Source organism: Sciurus carolinensis, chromosome 7 (genome assembly GCF_902686445.1).
Source record: "Sciurus carolinensis chromosome 7, mSciCar1.2, whole genome shotgun sequence".
In the NCBI taxonomy this organism is placed as follows: Eukaryota; Metazoa; Chordata; class Mammalia; order Rodentia; family Sciuridae; genus Sciurus; species Sciurus carolinensis.
Window position 1 is genome coordinate 20,013,461 of NC_062219.1, and position 13,404 is coordinate 20,026,864.

The 13,404-nt window shown below is 35.8% G+C and overlaps 1 protein-coding gene and 1 long non-coding RNA gene across 6 annotated transcripts in view; one reads left to right on the forward strand and one right to left on the reverse strand.

The window, feature by feature from the left end:
- Positions 1 to 272: 272 nt before the first annotated feature.
- Positions 273 to 5,261, reverse strand: LOC124988830 (uncharacterized). 3 transcript variants are annotated; one of them, XR_007109504.1, is made up of 3 exons: positions 5,130 to 5,261; positions 4,797 to 4,981; positions 273 to 501 (listed from the first exon to the last, which is right to left on the reverse strand). It is a non-coding gene; the product is annotated as an uncharacterized LOC124988830 (long non-coding RNA). The 3 variants fall into 3 exon arrangements; XR_007109503.1 differs by lacking the exon at positions 273 to 501 and adding an exon at positions 705 to 1,175; XR_007109502.1 differs by lacking the exon at positions 273 to 501 and adding an exon at positions 2,575 to 3,194.
- Positions 5,262 to 5,478: 217 nt separating this feature from the next.
- Shprh (SNF2 histone linker PHD RING helicase) overlaps positions 5,479 to 13,404 on the forward strand; it is an 84,528-nt gene continuing 76,602 nt past the window's right edge. For 2 of the 3 annotated variants that reach the window (XR_007109410.1, XM_047557719.1), the window contains exon 1: positions 5,479 to 5,656. The gene's annotated coding sequence lies outside the window, so the exon portion shown is untranslated. Of the gene's footprint in view, positions 5,657 to 5,725; positions 6,007 to 13,404 lie in introns of those variants that run through there. The other variant, XM_047557720.1, reaches the window with a different exon arrangement.

Consider the following 13,404-nt stretch of genomic DNA (forward strand, 5'->3'; position numbering starts at 1 on the left):
AAAAACATGCATATGGAAGAGGAGAGGGAATGTGATGGGAGAGGGACAGTGATCCACCTCATGTTATCTTTATTTCTAAGCACTGAACATAATCTCTCAGCTTTCCTTACACAAAAACTCACCTTAAACTGATCCTGCAATATGCATAACCAGAAAATTGAGAGATTACACTCTATGTATGATCTATCAAAATGTATAAATGCACTCTACTGTCATGTACAACTAATTAGAACGAATAAAATTTAAAAATTGAAAAAAACTTGTCATTGGTTTTATCTAATTTAAATCTTTGCTTTATTCACATCACAAACACTTAAAAAGAACAAATTTCCTTCTGCATATGCCATAAATTCATTTCCAGTGTAGCATTTTGTGTAGATTACAAACTTTGCTTCGCCAACCATGAGAGGCAGAAGGGACACAGCTTGAGTTTTCAGTGTGCAGGTTGAGCTTGCAGCAGGGGAGGTAGAACAAAACTTCATACTTTGGAATAAACCTGATCTGCAAATCACCATGAAAAAATGAAATTGAAATTTGATAATTAAACCTATTAGGGATTAAATAGATCCTGCTAAATAATCCTGCATAGCATATCTGACCCCTGATGCCATTATTTTTTATTTGTTTGACCTGATACCACGCCTTTCACAGATAACCCCTGCTAGCACCAATTTTCTATGGTCATACTTCTTCATCATGCTGTCTTTTAACACTATACACATTTCAGCAGTGGACTCAGACACTGTATTTTTTCTTAATGATACCCAACCATTAAATTTTTTTCCTCTGGGGCATGTTTTAACAACTACTTTTTGTCAGTATGGCCTCAAGGCATTAAGGAATAAGAAAACCATAGATCAATCTTTTGGTGCTTGTAACTGAGCAATATTTATTATGCAATTTTGAGACCTATAAGTAAAATATTATTTGAATACTTTAAGGGTCACTATCAAACAATTTTAAGTACAATAACAGTGACATGACATTTTCAGAATCTAAAACCTTCAGGAAGCTTAGTTATATTAGTATTGGACTAAAATGACACTTGCCAGGGAATGAAGAACCTTTTCAAAACTTCCATCCAGTAAAGGGCAGTGCCATACGCAGACTTCAGCATTAGTGCATTCAGGTCTGCTCTTGCGGTCAAAGGCAAAATTAGATATGAGCACCATTTCCTTGAAACAAGAATTACAATGTCTGAGTCCACTGCTAAAATGCATGCAGTGCTACCAGAGAAGGTGATAAAGAAATACGGTCTTAGAAAATTGGTGCTAGCAGGAGTTACCAGCTATTCTGAAAGGAGTGGTTTCAGGTCAAACAAATAAAAAAGAATGGTATCAGGGGTCAGACATGCTATGCAGGATATGAGCAGGATCTATTATAGGGCAGGAGGAATATGACTGAACACAAATCTTCATGTTCAAATAATGATGCAGCTTTTCCTCAAGCTAGCCCCAAAAGGTTTAATTATTAATTTTGAATTTTATTTTTTCTTTATGATTTGTAGTTAATTCTAGAATAGTGACTTTGAACCTAATATTTTCATTTTGTCAGGAAACCGGGAAGAAATTCCAAGAAAGGTCTAAGGTAGAGAAATGGACAGGAAGGAGTCATCTTTGTTAATTCTCAATCATACTGGGGGCAATGAATTTCATTTCCAGAGAGCAGGCAAAGGAAGGAAAATATGGAGTAAACTTTTTTAGTCATTTTTGAATGATCTTTATGTTGAAAAGAAAATAGATCTTTGTTGTTATACACAGTTATCTATTGTCAGATAATTACATGTCTCTTACCTTCAATTTGCCCATGCTAACTAACCAAGGAAGTTTGATGATGAAATTGTTTATTATTTGAGAGACAACATGACTCAAAAATAAGAGGCAATATCCTTGACAAAGAAGTCAAGGGGAGTTCTAGATCCATTTGTTGTCTTAGAGCTAAACTGTCAAGTTACTAAATTTCTCTGGGTGTCAGATCACCTTTCTGTAAAATGAAAATGAAAAAAAAACACTTTCAATTGTTAGGAATCAAATAGCAAAATCAACATGTAAGGACTTTCCAAAATATAAAGCTCTACATCAATAAATCATCATTTATCCTATTTCTGTCCCCAAAGGAAGTTAAATTTGCACTACACTAATTTATCTACTTCCTCTCAACCAGCCCTCCCTGAGAACAATTAATGTTATTCATTTGTAAAATAGATGTCTTAGGTTGGGGTATGGCAAGAATAAAACTACTATTAAAAAGAAGTGGATCTGGAATCATGTTGGCTAATGAGATCATACAAGAAAACAAGTGGTCTGACAGCCCTTACATTTATAGGCATACCTCATTTTTTTAAAAATGTTTTGTTAGTGTATTTTAGTTATATATAATGTTGGGGGTTCACTTTAACATAATTTTACAAGCTGGAATTTAATTTGATCCAATTCAATAGGCAGGTATTCTCCTTTTCCTTTCTTCTTCCTACCCCTTGTTCCCTTTCCTCTATTCTACCAATCTTTGTTCAATTTATTTATAGTGTATATATAGTGTATATATAGTGTGATATAGTATTTATATCATGCACTTTTTTAAAAACAAATTACTATCTTGTTAGGGACTAATATAGCTAGTGACTTTAAGTTGAAGCTGAAAGCATATTTGTCCCTCCAAATATTCTAGGGTTTGTTTGAATATTCTACCTTTTCTTTAAATGGAACAAAAATGTCCAGATGACAGAATATCTACTAACAACAGGGTTTGTTTGCTACTGAGATTTACTGCTCAGAAAAAAAGATTCCTTTCAAAATATTACTGCTCTTTGACAAAACAACTGATCCTCTAAGAGTACTGATAAAGATGAAAATAAGATTAATGTCTTCATGCCTGCTAACACAACATCCATTCTTCAGTCTAGGGAACAAGGAATCATTTTGACTTTTGACTCTTCTTTTGTTTGTTTTTTAAAATTCACTCAGAATGGCTGAATTTGCCCTAGAGAGTGATTTCTCTGATGAATCTGGTCAAAACAAATTGAAAACCTCAGGAAAGGATTCTCCATTCCAGATTCCATTAAGACTATTTATGATTTATGAGAGCAGGGTGTTAAAATATCAACATTAACAAGAGTTTGAAAGAAGTTGATTCCAACTCTCATGGATGACTTTGAAGAGTTCAAGACTTCAGTGGAGGAAGTAACTGCAGATGTGCTGGAATAGCAAGAAGATTAGAATTAGAAGCAGTGCCTGAAGATGTGACTAAATGCTGTAATCTCATGATAAAATGTCCAAGGATGAGTAGTTGTTTCTTATGCATAAATGAAGAAAATGGCTTCTTTAGATAGAATTTACTCCTGGAGAAGATGCTGTGAACATTGTTGAAATGACAACAAAAGATTCATAAAATAACCTAAATTTAGTTGATTAAGCAGCTGCAGGGTTTGAGAGGATTGACTCCAATTTTGAAAAAAAGTTCTACTGTGGATAAAATGCTATCCAACAGCATTGCATACTACAGAGAACTCTTCCATGAAAGAGTCAATTGATGCAGCACACTTCAGCGTTGTCCTATTTTAAGAAATTGCTATAGTTACTCCAACCTTCAGCAACTACCCCTCTGATCAGTCTGCAGACATCAACATGGAGGCAAACCCTCCACCAGGAGAAAGATTATGCTGCACTGAAAGTTCAGATGATATTAGCAATTTTAACAGTAAAATATTTTTAAATTAAGGTATTTACATTGCTTTGTAGACATACTGTTATTGTGCACTAAAAAGACTATAGTGTAAATATAAATTTTGTATGCATCGAGAAACCAAAAAATTTATGTGACTCTCTTTTTTGCAATATTAACTTTATTGCAGTCTGGAGCTGAACCTGCAATAGACATGAGATATGCCTATACAGCTTCAAGAAGAAGCAGATGAACTATATGAACATCTAAGCGTTCACTATTAAGATCTTCTATGTCCAACCAGTTGATTCTAATTCCTGTAATGTCATTATATTGCTAGCATCTAATAGAATGGAAGAACTCAATGTTGTCAGGGATGAACAGATGTCTTACAGCTGGGGGTTACCCAGAAAGACAAGGAACAAAAATGAGCCATTTTTTTCTGGAATGAGCTCTGGTGATTCTAATATTGAAAAACATTAGTCCATAGAGACAATTTTCTCAAAGGATATACAGGGTGCTTAGCAAAGACAGGCTTAAAAATACCATTGAAAAATTTGAAAGGAAGAATTTTGTTTAATTGAATGGTAGTATATAGAATTCCACCTTTAAATTTAAAATTACATCTCCACACGATTTACAATTGGATCTCTAGTTTAATATATTGTACAAGATTACCATAATTATGTCTATTAATTACCCCAATCAAGGTAAACGAAGCTGAAATGACACGGAACTTTACTGTTAAATATTTCTGCCTGGTACCAACGGTACTCACCCAAACAATGAACTGTTTTCTGCTCCAATTGTGAGAACTGACGTAAAACTTTCAAAGACAACATTCTATTGCAAAATATACTCCTAAATACTGAGTTTCAAATTACACTTCCAGCAAGAACTGTCTTGTATTTGACAAAAATGCTCCTTTCACCAAAGAGAAAAGACTCTACTTGTAGGCTATTTCAGCTCAGCGCTTCCCCCGCCCCAACTTGCCTCAAGAAGTCTTGGATAAGACAACTAACTTCCATCTAAATTAACAGGGTGTAGTTTATGTAAATGACTTCTTTCAGGCTAGTTAAGAGATCTGTGATATGCTCTATACCAAGTAGCACGTGGACTACTTTGGAATCTCTCACCACAATGGGTGTTCTATGCAAGAAGGTACTTCAGTGCTTCTGCAATGCTGACCACTCTCCACAGCATAAATTCTGAGTCCTCATTAGGTGCTCACTAATCACTGAGGGTCCAGTGTTTCCTGGAGGTTGTTACACAGGCTCCTGGCCCTGGAGCCTCTGAGTCATTCCAAAGTGTAAGCTTAACTCTATGAGAAAAAGAGAAAATAGGTTAAGATATGAGACCAGTTTCAGCAAAATTAACATGTAGTGTATTTCTGACCTTCAAATATTTACTTTCATTTTCTTTAAAACTCTTAACATTTCTGGGAGGGGGAAGATTAGCTCTATTCATACCTCATCACTAATTGTTTTCCAAAAGCAATTAAAATAGATGCTTTTAAAGAATTATTTTCTGCTTTTTAATTAAAGACATAAATTACACCCAACCCGGGCTGCAGGGGTACACCCGCGCCCCGCCTACATCTGCTGATTGCCCCGCCTCCTCCTTCGGGGTACCAGCCAATCATATATTTTATAATGTTGTTGAGCAGAGCTATCGCGAGACTCCCGCGGCAGCCTTAGATGGGCTTTAACTGATTGGACTTGCGCAGAAGAGACGCATGAAGCCAGAGCGGGAGACAGGGGGCGGGGCGCCCCGACGTGCGCGTTCACTTTGACCCCACGCTCCAGCGCGCACCCGGCAGCTGGGCGCTGTGGTTTCTGGGCCCCCTCGAAAGCCGACACTACCCAGCATACCGCGCGCGTGCCCACCTCAGGCGGATGTTCGGTGGGCAGCGAATGCCTGCCGGGGGTCTGCAAGGGCATTAGAGGGACCCAGGACTAGTGCACAGAGACTCGAGAGACTTGGAGAACCAGCCTAGGTAGGCGCTTGGATGATAGAGGGTCAGGGGTCAGAGGTTGCGGAAGGAAGACGTCCCTGGCCTCCCGGGGCCACGGAGAGAGGATTCAGGTTGTCCCGGAGCCCGGGAAGCTCAGGACTGAGGGGGAACCGCAGCGCGAGCCTCCCGGACCCCTTCCCCGTCCCAGACGTGCGGGCCTCTGGGCCGCCGCTGCGCCTCCAGCTCGGGCGCAGGCCGGGGCGGTGGGAAAGGAGGCTGTGCTGCTCCGGGTGGATTGGGGCCTGCGCTGTGCCGTGTGTGGTCGGGTCCACGCCTCTCTGCCCGGGGAGCGGTCGTCGCGGTCGTCGGTCTCGAGGTGGCTCGTTTGCCCGGTGGGTCGGCGGCTCGCAGCCCCGCCTGTAACCTCTTTTGGGTCTTTTGGGAAGATAACTGGGTGTCGTCGTGTACCTTTCATGTGCCCCCTGGAGGCTGGCACTGGGCAGCCGCCCAGCTTCTTGCTGCGCGCGATCCTATAGAGTTAAAAGGGGAGGCAGGGACTTCAGGTTAGTCTGACTGAAAGTTCTACCTTTGGAGTTAATTACATTGCATTCAAAACCACTCTTGCGCTCTGTGTTTTTTCACACCATAGTAGCTGGGTTCATGAAGGAAGATGTGGTTGTACCTGATGATTGCTGTCAAGTATACATTATTATTAAAATATGGCAAATAAACTTGTGCTTTTTCCGAGCAGCTCGACATTTGCATGAAGTAGAAACCCTAGATGTTTGATGTTTTCCTGCTTGTGCTTAAATTGAGACTTTGACCGAACAAAATAACATAAAGGGGGGCTGGGGAGATAGTTCAGTCGGTAGAGTGCTTGCCTTGTAAGCACAAGGCCCTGGGTTCGCTCCCCAGCACCCCCCCCAAAAAAAAATAACATAAAGACTTTGAAGTCGTTACTGCTATTTTTAATTTTTCCAGTTGACAATAGCGGGAATGATGAAATTCCCTTGAGTAGATGTGATCCATAATATCTATACTGTCAAATTGTGGTAATAGTGGATCATTAAAAGATTACAAGTCCTTTGTAACCATTGGACTTTGTTTGCCTAAACCAACACCTTGGACAGCAAAATGTCAAATGTACTTCTAGTTGTTCTTGATAGCCTGAGTCATGGTCCATCATGGATTTGTTGTAATTCAGGATTTGTGTATCATTTAATGAAGAAATAAATCATTTGGAAGGATTTTAAGTTTGATACTCATTTGTTGTGTTCTCTTAATAACAGTTTTTTTTTTAACTTTTCTAGAAGTCCATGTTTGTTTTCTTTAAAGATATAATTTGTTCTACCTCATTCTAGGCCAGAGATAGTAAAGAATAGTTTTCTATTATCTGTATTCTGATAGAATGTGAATTAAAGAGACTTCTCAAAAAAGAAACATGAGTAAAGTACTGCAGATCCTTAAAATGGAGGAAGATAGGAAGTTAGCGATCTTTGTTTCACATTATTTTGTTTATCATGTACATCTTGGCACTGACCTGGCTTTGGAGGTAAAATACTGAATAGGATACTATTTCTGCTCAACTTTCAAGTAGTTCATAGTGAACACTGGAGCAGTTGGGATCAAGCATGAGAGATCTTAAATCAACTTCCTCAGTCATAACATGGCAGGAAGGCTTTCCAGGGAATATTGGGACAGCAACCAGCAGAAAAGTGTGAGAGTGTGTTTACATCAAAAGGTTTTTTGCTTTTAAATGCAAGACAGTAAAGTGTGACCTATACAGAAAACTTCACATAATCACATTTTACCCAAACACTGATATTTGAGGAAGAAGTAGAACCAGTAAGGGTGTGATTCAGAAGGTATGAAGACACATGGAGAAGGAAATGGGAAATGATTACAAATGTATAGAATTTCACCAGTACTTATTAACTGCTTATTATTGTTTTTATCCCAAATTATCTTTGACTAGATAATATCTTTGGTTTAAGACATTGTCTGTGGATAGAGATTCCTTAAGGAATCAACCAGTTTTTTTCTTTTTTTAACTATGAGTTTTGCTCCACTAAGAACTGAACAAAGGGAGAACCTTGCAAGAATGCTTAGTATTTACTTTTCTCCTATTTAATTATTATTATTGATAAATAACTTGAATCTCTGATGTTAGAAGAATCAGGCTGAAAGCAAACCTCTAAAGGAATGTACAGATTACATTGGCATACATGATTTAAAAGACGCTGCATGGGTCTTAACAGAGAATGAATTAGTAGTTGAAGTAATGTGTTCTGATATAATAGTATCTTGGTTAACAAATTTATTTTAAGAAATATGGGCACACAAAAAATTAAAATTAAAAAAATATGGCACATAGTGCTTCTACTCATTCCGTTGGCTGGAACTAGTCATAGGACCTTATTAAGCTGGGCAGCCATATCCCAGCTAATCTATACTTTGGAAGGAAAGAAATGGATTTCAGCAGGCAACTAGTTATACATAATAAGTTTTCTCCAATTTGGCAACTCAGTGGAATATTTTAGGAACCCTAAAACAGTAATGAGGATAGTGACTGTGTCTCATCCTCAGACATTCTGATTTAATTGACTGGGTTGCAACCTAGGATTTTTAGAAGTTCTAAATGTGCAGTTAAATATAAGAAGCACCCATCTAAAGTGAAAAGTGTAGTTTAGAGAACTCTGAGAATGATAATGATAACGTCTACCACATTGTGAATACATGCTAAACTTCTGGTACTATACTATTCTACTTCAATTATTTCTAACTTGTCATCATCCCCATTTTAGAGATGAGAAAGCTGTCATAAAAAGGTTAGTTTATTTCAGTGACACATAGTTGGTAAATAACAAAGCTGGAATTAGAATCTAAAACTTCAAAACTCACATTTTGTTCTGTGAGCACACTGCTTTGCAGATGTGACTGGACAGTTGTTTTTTGAGCTTTCATAGTGTGTGATATGTTCTATGAAAGGTGGTTACATAACCATATACCATACATTTATCAAAACTCATCAAACTGTACACTTAAAATTTTATAATATGAAAATCATATCTTAATAAAGTTGACTAACTGTTAAGTGTTTGTGATACATTTTGGGCCCAGTTTCCTCCAACCCATATCCATGTTCTTTGCCATATACAATTCCACTCAGTAAAGAAGTGTAGTAGATTTCTTTACATCTTGATTTAGTATCTGTCAATGTGATTTGTTTTAGGTCATGGAACCTTAGTGGTTTTGATATATGAAGCACTTTGAAAAGTACTTGTGTGACTGGGTTTGTATTCCAACACTTCAGCCATTGCCATATGATCATTCCTGAGGTAACTTTTTGTATCTCAGGAAGAAATTAAGAACTACAGTAAGCATAGCCACACTACTCCTAGAAACCTAGTCTACATCAGCCACCCTCAGGTAACCTGCAGATCTGTGGGGAAAAAAAAAAAAGATTGCTGTTTCAAGGCATTGAACTTTGAGGTTTTGTGTTATATTGCATGTGTGTGGTGGCAATAATTAACTGATAAACTGGTATAACCTAACTTATTAGGGTTCCAGTAGAGTGACCCAATTCCAGATTTCCAACATGTTCTGTGGAGAACATGACAAAAATTAACACTTAGGAAATTAGGGCTTTCTATGTATTACTTCTAGAAGATAAAAGAAGATGGCTAAAAAGTCATTAACCATTACCAGAGACTGATTATATCTGTCACATGTGTGTTCATAAACTAAGCATTAGCTAACGTGAATGAAATTTTCATGATTGACTTAGAACATCTCTGGTAGACTTTTTGCTATTTGAATGTTTTATGCTGGTATTAATATATGGATACCGAGTACTTGAAGTGCAACTAGTAAGACTAAGGAGCTGAGTTTTTACTAGTACTTTTATATTTTATTTATTTTTAATTGAATATCTACACATATCTTGTGCTACTTGGTTGGACTTGGTTTGGCCAGTAGTAGAAGTACTTCCTCAGGGCTGCTGACGATTCCATCCTTCTTTGAGTCATATGGCCACCATGTTCCTAAATAAATGTTCTGTCAGCAAAGAAGCGGGGCATAGGTCTTAAGTAGGTAAACAGTATTACTTCTGATTCTTTTATGGTTATTGGTCTATTCAGATTTTCTATGTCTTGGGCTGATTTGTTCATTATAGATTGTTAGAAATTATGTTTTATCTAGATTTTTCAAGTTTATTAGAAAAAAAAACTGCTCTTAATATTCTCTTATAATTTTTAATTCCTGCATCTATTTGTTTGCTTTTTAAATCAACTTTATTAAGGTATAATTTACATATTATAAAATTTTATTTTAAGTGTACAGTTTGATGAGTTTTGATAAATATATGGTATATAGTCACAAAACCACCATTCATAGAACATTTCTGGTATCCCAAATCTTTCCCTCCTGCTCCTTTGCTGTCAGTTACCTCTTCCCAATTTCTGGCTCTTTGTAATAATTAATCTGCTTTATATCACTACATTTTACGTTTTCTAGACTTGCGTGTAAATGGAATCGTACAATATGTAGTCTTTCACAACTTGCTTCCTTTACTTTCCATAATGCTTTGAAATTTTATCCATACTGTTCTATGCATCAATAGTTTGGGTTCAATCTCTAGTACCATTTCTTTTGAGAGTACTTAAGATTGAACCTAGAGTCTTGGGCATACTTAACAAGGGCTCTACCACTAGCTTTATCCCAGCCCAATTTGTTTCTTTTTATCATAGAATAGCTTTCCATTGTATGAATATGCCACAGTTTATTTCTTTAGTTGATGGATATTTGGGTCATTTCCACTTTTTAGCTCATTTAACTTTATTAGAGTTTGACAAACTTTTCCAAAATGACTGTGCTATATTAAAATGCTTGAGAGTTCAGTTCTGCACACCTTTGGTCTTTTAACTTTTAACCATTCTAGTGTATGTATAGTGGCATCTCATTGTGATTTGTGTATTGATTTTGTCATAATGACTGAAGATGGTGAAGATATTTTCATGTGCTTATTTGCTACTTTTAGATTATCTTTGGTGAAGTGTCTGTTCAAAATTTTTGTCCACTTTTAAAATAAAGTCATGTGTCTTATTGTTCATTTGCAAGAGTTCCTTATGTTTTCAGTAAATAAATCCTTTATCAGATATTTGTTTTGCTAATATTATGCCCCATCTATGGTTTGTCTTATTTCCATAACAGAAAAGCCAAAATATTTAATAGTAATAAAGCTTAAGTTATCATTTTCTTAATAGTCTCAAATTCTTTTTGTGTGTCCTGTTTAAAATTTTCTGTCTGCCTTTTTTTTTTTTTTTTAACCTAACTCAGTGTCACTTATTTTCTAACTAGAAGTTTTCTAGTTTTAGCTATTTTGGTTTATGATCTACTTTGATTTAACTGTTAGATATGTTATGAAGTAAAGCTCATGGCTCATTTTTTTTCTCATGGATATCCATTTATTGAAAGGGATATACCTTCCCTGTTGACTGCCTTTGAACTTCTCTCAAAAATCAATGGACCAGACTTGTGTGGGTCAGTTACCATTTTATCTGGTAAATGAATATTATGTCTGTCTTTACACTATTACCACCCTGTTTTGATTACTATTGATATAAGTTTTGGAATAAGTGTAATTAATTCAACTTTATTCTTCTTTTCCAAAATTTTTTGGTTCTTCTAGATCCTGGGCATTTCAATATAATTTTTAGAACCAGTTTGTCATTTTTTTCCAAAGAAACTTGTTGGCATTCTGAATGGTATTAATCTGATTCAATAGATCAGTATTAAGGAATTATTATCTTGATACTCTGAGTCTTCCAGTCCATGAACATAATGTTATACAGTAATCACATTACTTTACTCTTTTCTCTATTTTTATGTTTGCTAAAAAGTTTTTAGAACAAAATTTTTGATGAAAAGGTTAATTATCTCTTAAATTTAAAACAAGAAAAATTATATTTATTATATATACATACACTTTTTATTTATGCTTTTTATTTCATTGTGTAGACCCAGATTTCTGTCTAATATTATTTTCCTTCTGCCTGAAAACTTCTTGTGACATTTCTTATAGTATAGGTCTATAGGTAATTAATCCTTTTGGTTTTGTCTTTTTTCATCTTAATTTTTGTAAGGTATATTGCTGGGTTTAGAATTCTAGACTGGGAGAAATAATCAGAATCAAAGAGATAAGACTAATCTGGAGAGTTGTTGCTTTTAAGCAATTTAATTATGATGTACCCTGCTGTAATTGTCCTTGTATTTGCCCTTATTGGTTTTCATTGAGCTTTTTGGTTTTCTGGGTTGGTAGTGTTCTTATCAGATTTGGAAATTTTTCATGCATGATTTTTTTCAAATAATGTTTACCTTTATCCCCTTTCCTGTTAGGTTCTAATTCCATGTGTGTTAGACTGTTTGACATTTTCCAGTAGGTCTGGATGCTCTGTTGTTTTAGTTTTTGTTTATCCCTTAATTCATTTTCACTAGTTGCTGTTGTTACTGTGTTTGAACCAGTCTGCTTTTTTTCCCATGTTTTTCTGCTGTTAACTTCATACTTTAGCATTTCATTTCAGATGTTATTTTCCCATCTACATTTAATTCCATTTGAGTTTCTTGTGTGTCTTCCATTTTTCTTCATTATCTTCATGTTTTTCTCTACTTTCTTGAACATATACAGAATATTTAGACTAACTGAATGTTTGTATCTGGTAATTGTATCATTTGTGTCATTTCTAGAGCTTTTTTTTTTTCCTTGAATGGTTCTTTACTGTTTGTTTTATGCCTGGTGATTTTTTTTTTTTTTTTTTTTGACATTTTGTTCAATTTTGTGCTTCTTATTTTAAGGTTTGTTAGAATAGATTCAGAAGGAAGTCATTTTTTTCTTTTGTTTCTAGCCATTAGACTAAAGCTAACTTGGGCCCACTAATAAAGCAATTATGAGAATTCTGCGTTACCTCCTGTATTAAGAGGGTATTTCTGTGAACTATTCCCAGCTGTGTATGAGCTTCGGGATTGTTCTACCTATTTCTGGTGGTCCTTTCTCCAGTTTTGACTATTTCCCTCATCCACAAATATATAAGTCATTATCCTCACATATGTGAATGGCTCCTCTGCATATCTTCAAGAGCTCTCTGTGTGTGCACCTCCTTTCTATTTGGTATTTTGTCTTACAAATTCTAAAATGTTTCCTTAGTTCAAAAGAGACCATGCCACTATGATTTCCTACCTTCCTTTGTTGTTGCTGGAAACTATCTCCTTGGAATAAGCTGGGATAAGGGCCACCAGCAATCTTAGTTGGCCTGGGATAGAAGGGTTTCCTGGGATTAAGTACTTTCAGTGATTGAATGGCAAAAGTTCCAGGTAAACCAGGAAGAGTCAGTTAGGGACTATAAGAGAATTTACTGGTTTCAGGAATCATTTTAACATTTGTTCTGTAATTATATTCATTCTGCTCTTATTGAATAATTGGCCTAATCTTTTTCCTTTTTTTTTTTTCCCCCTCTTAGATTTTAGCAGTTTAGTTTGCTTTTCCAAAATTGCTTAACACCTTTTTTTATAGCCATATCTTTTTCGGTGTTATTACTTACTGCTTCTGTTTCATGAAAACAGTATGTTTTTTCCCTAAGAATGTGATGTTATTGACTGTCTATACTGTAAAGTGATTCAGATTGTTCCATCTATTTCTTAGGTAAAAATTTGTCTTTGTTGATTTTTTTTTTTCTCCTGTTGGTGATCTCTAAATGTTTGATTGTTCTTTGTGAGCTTGTCTTTGCACTTTACAT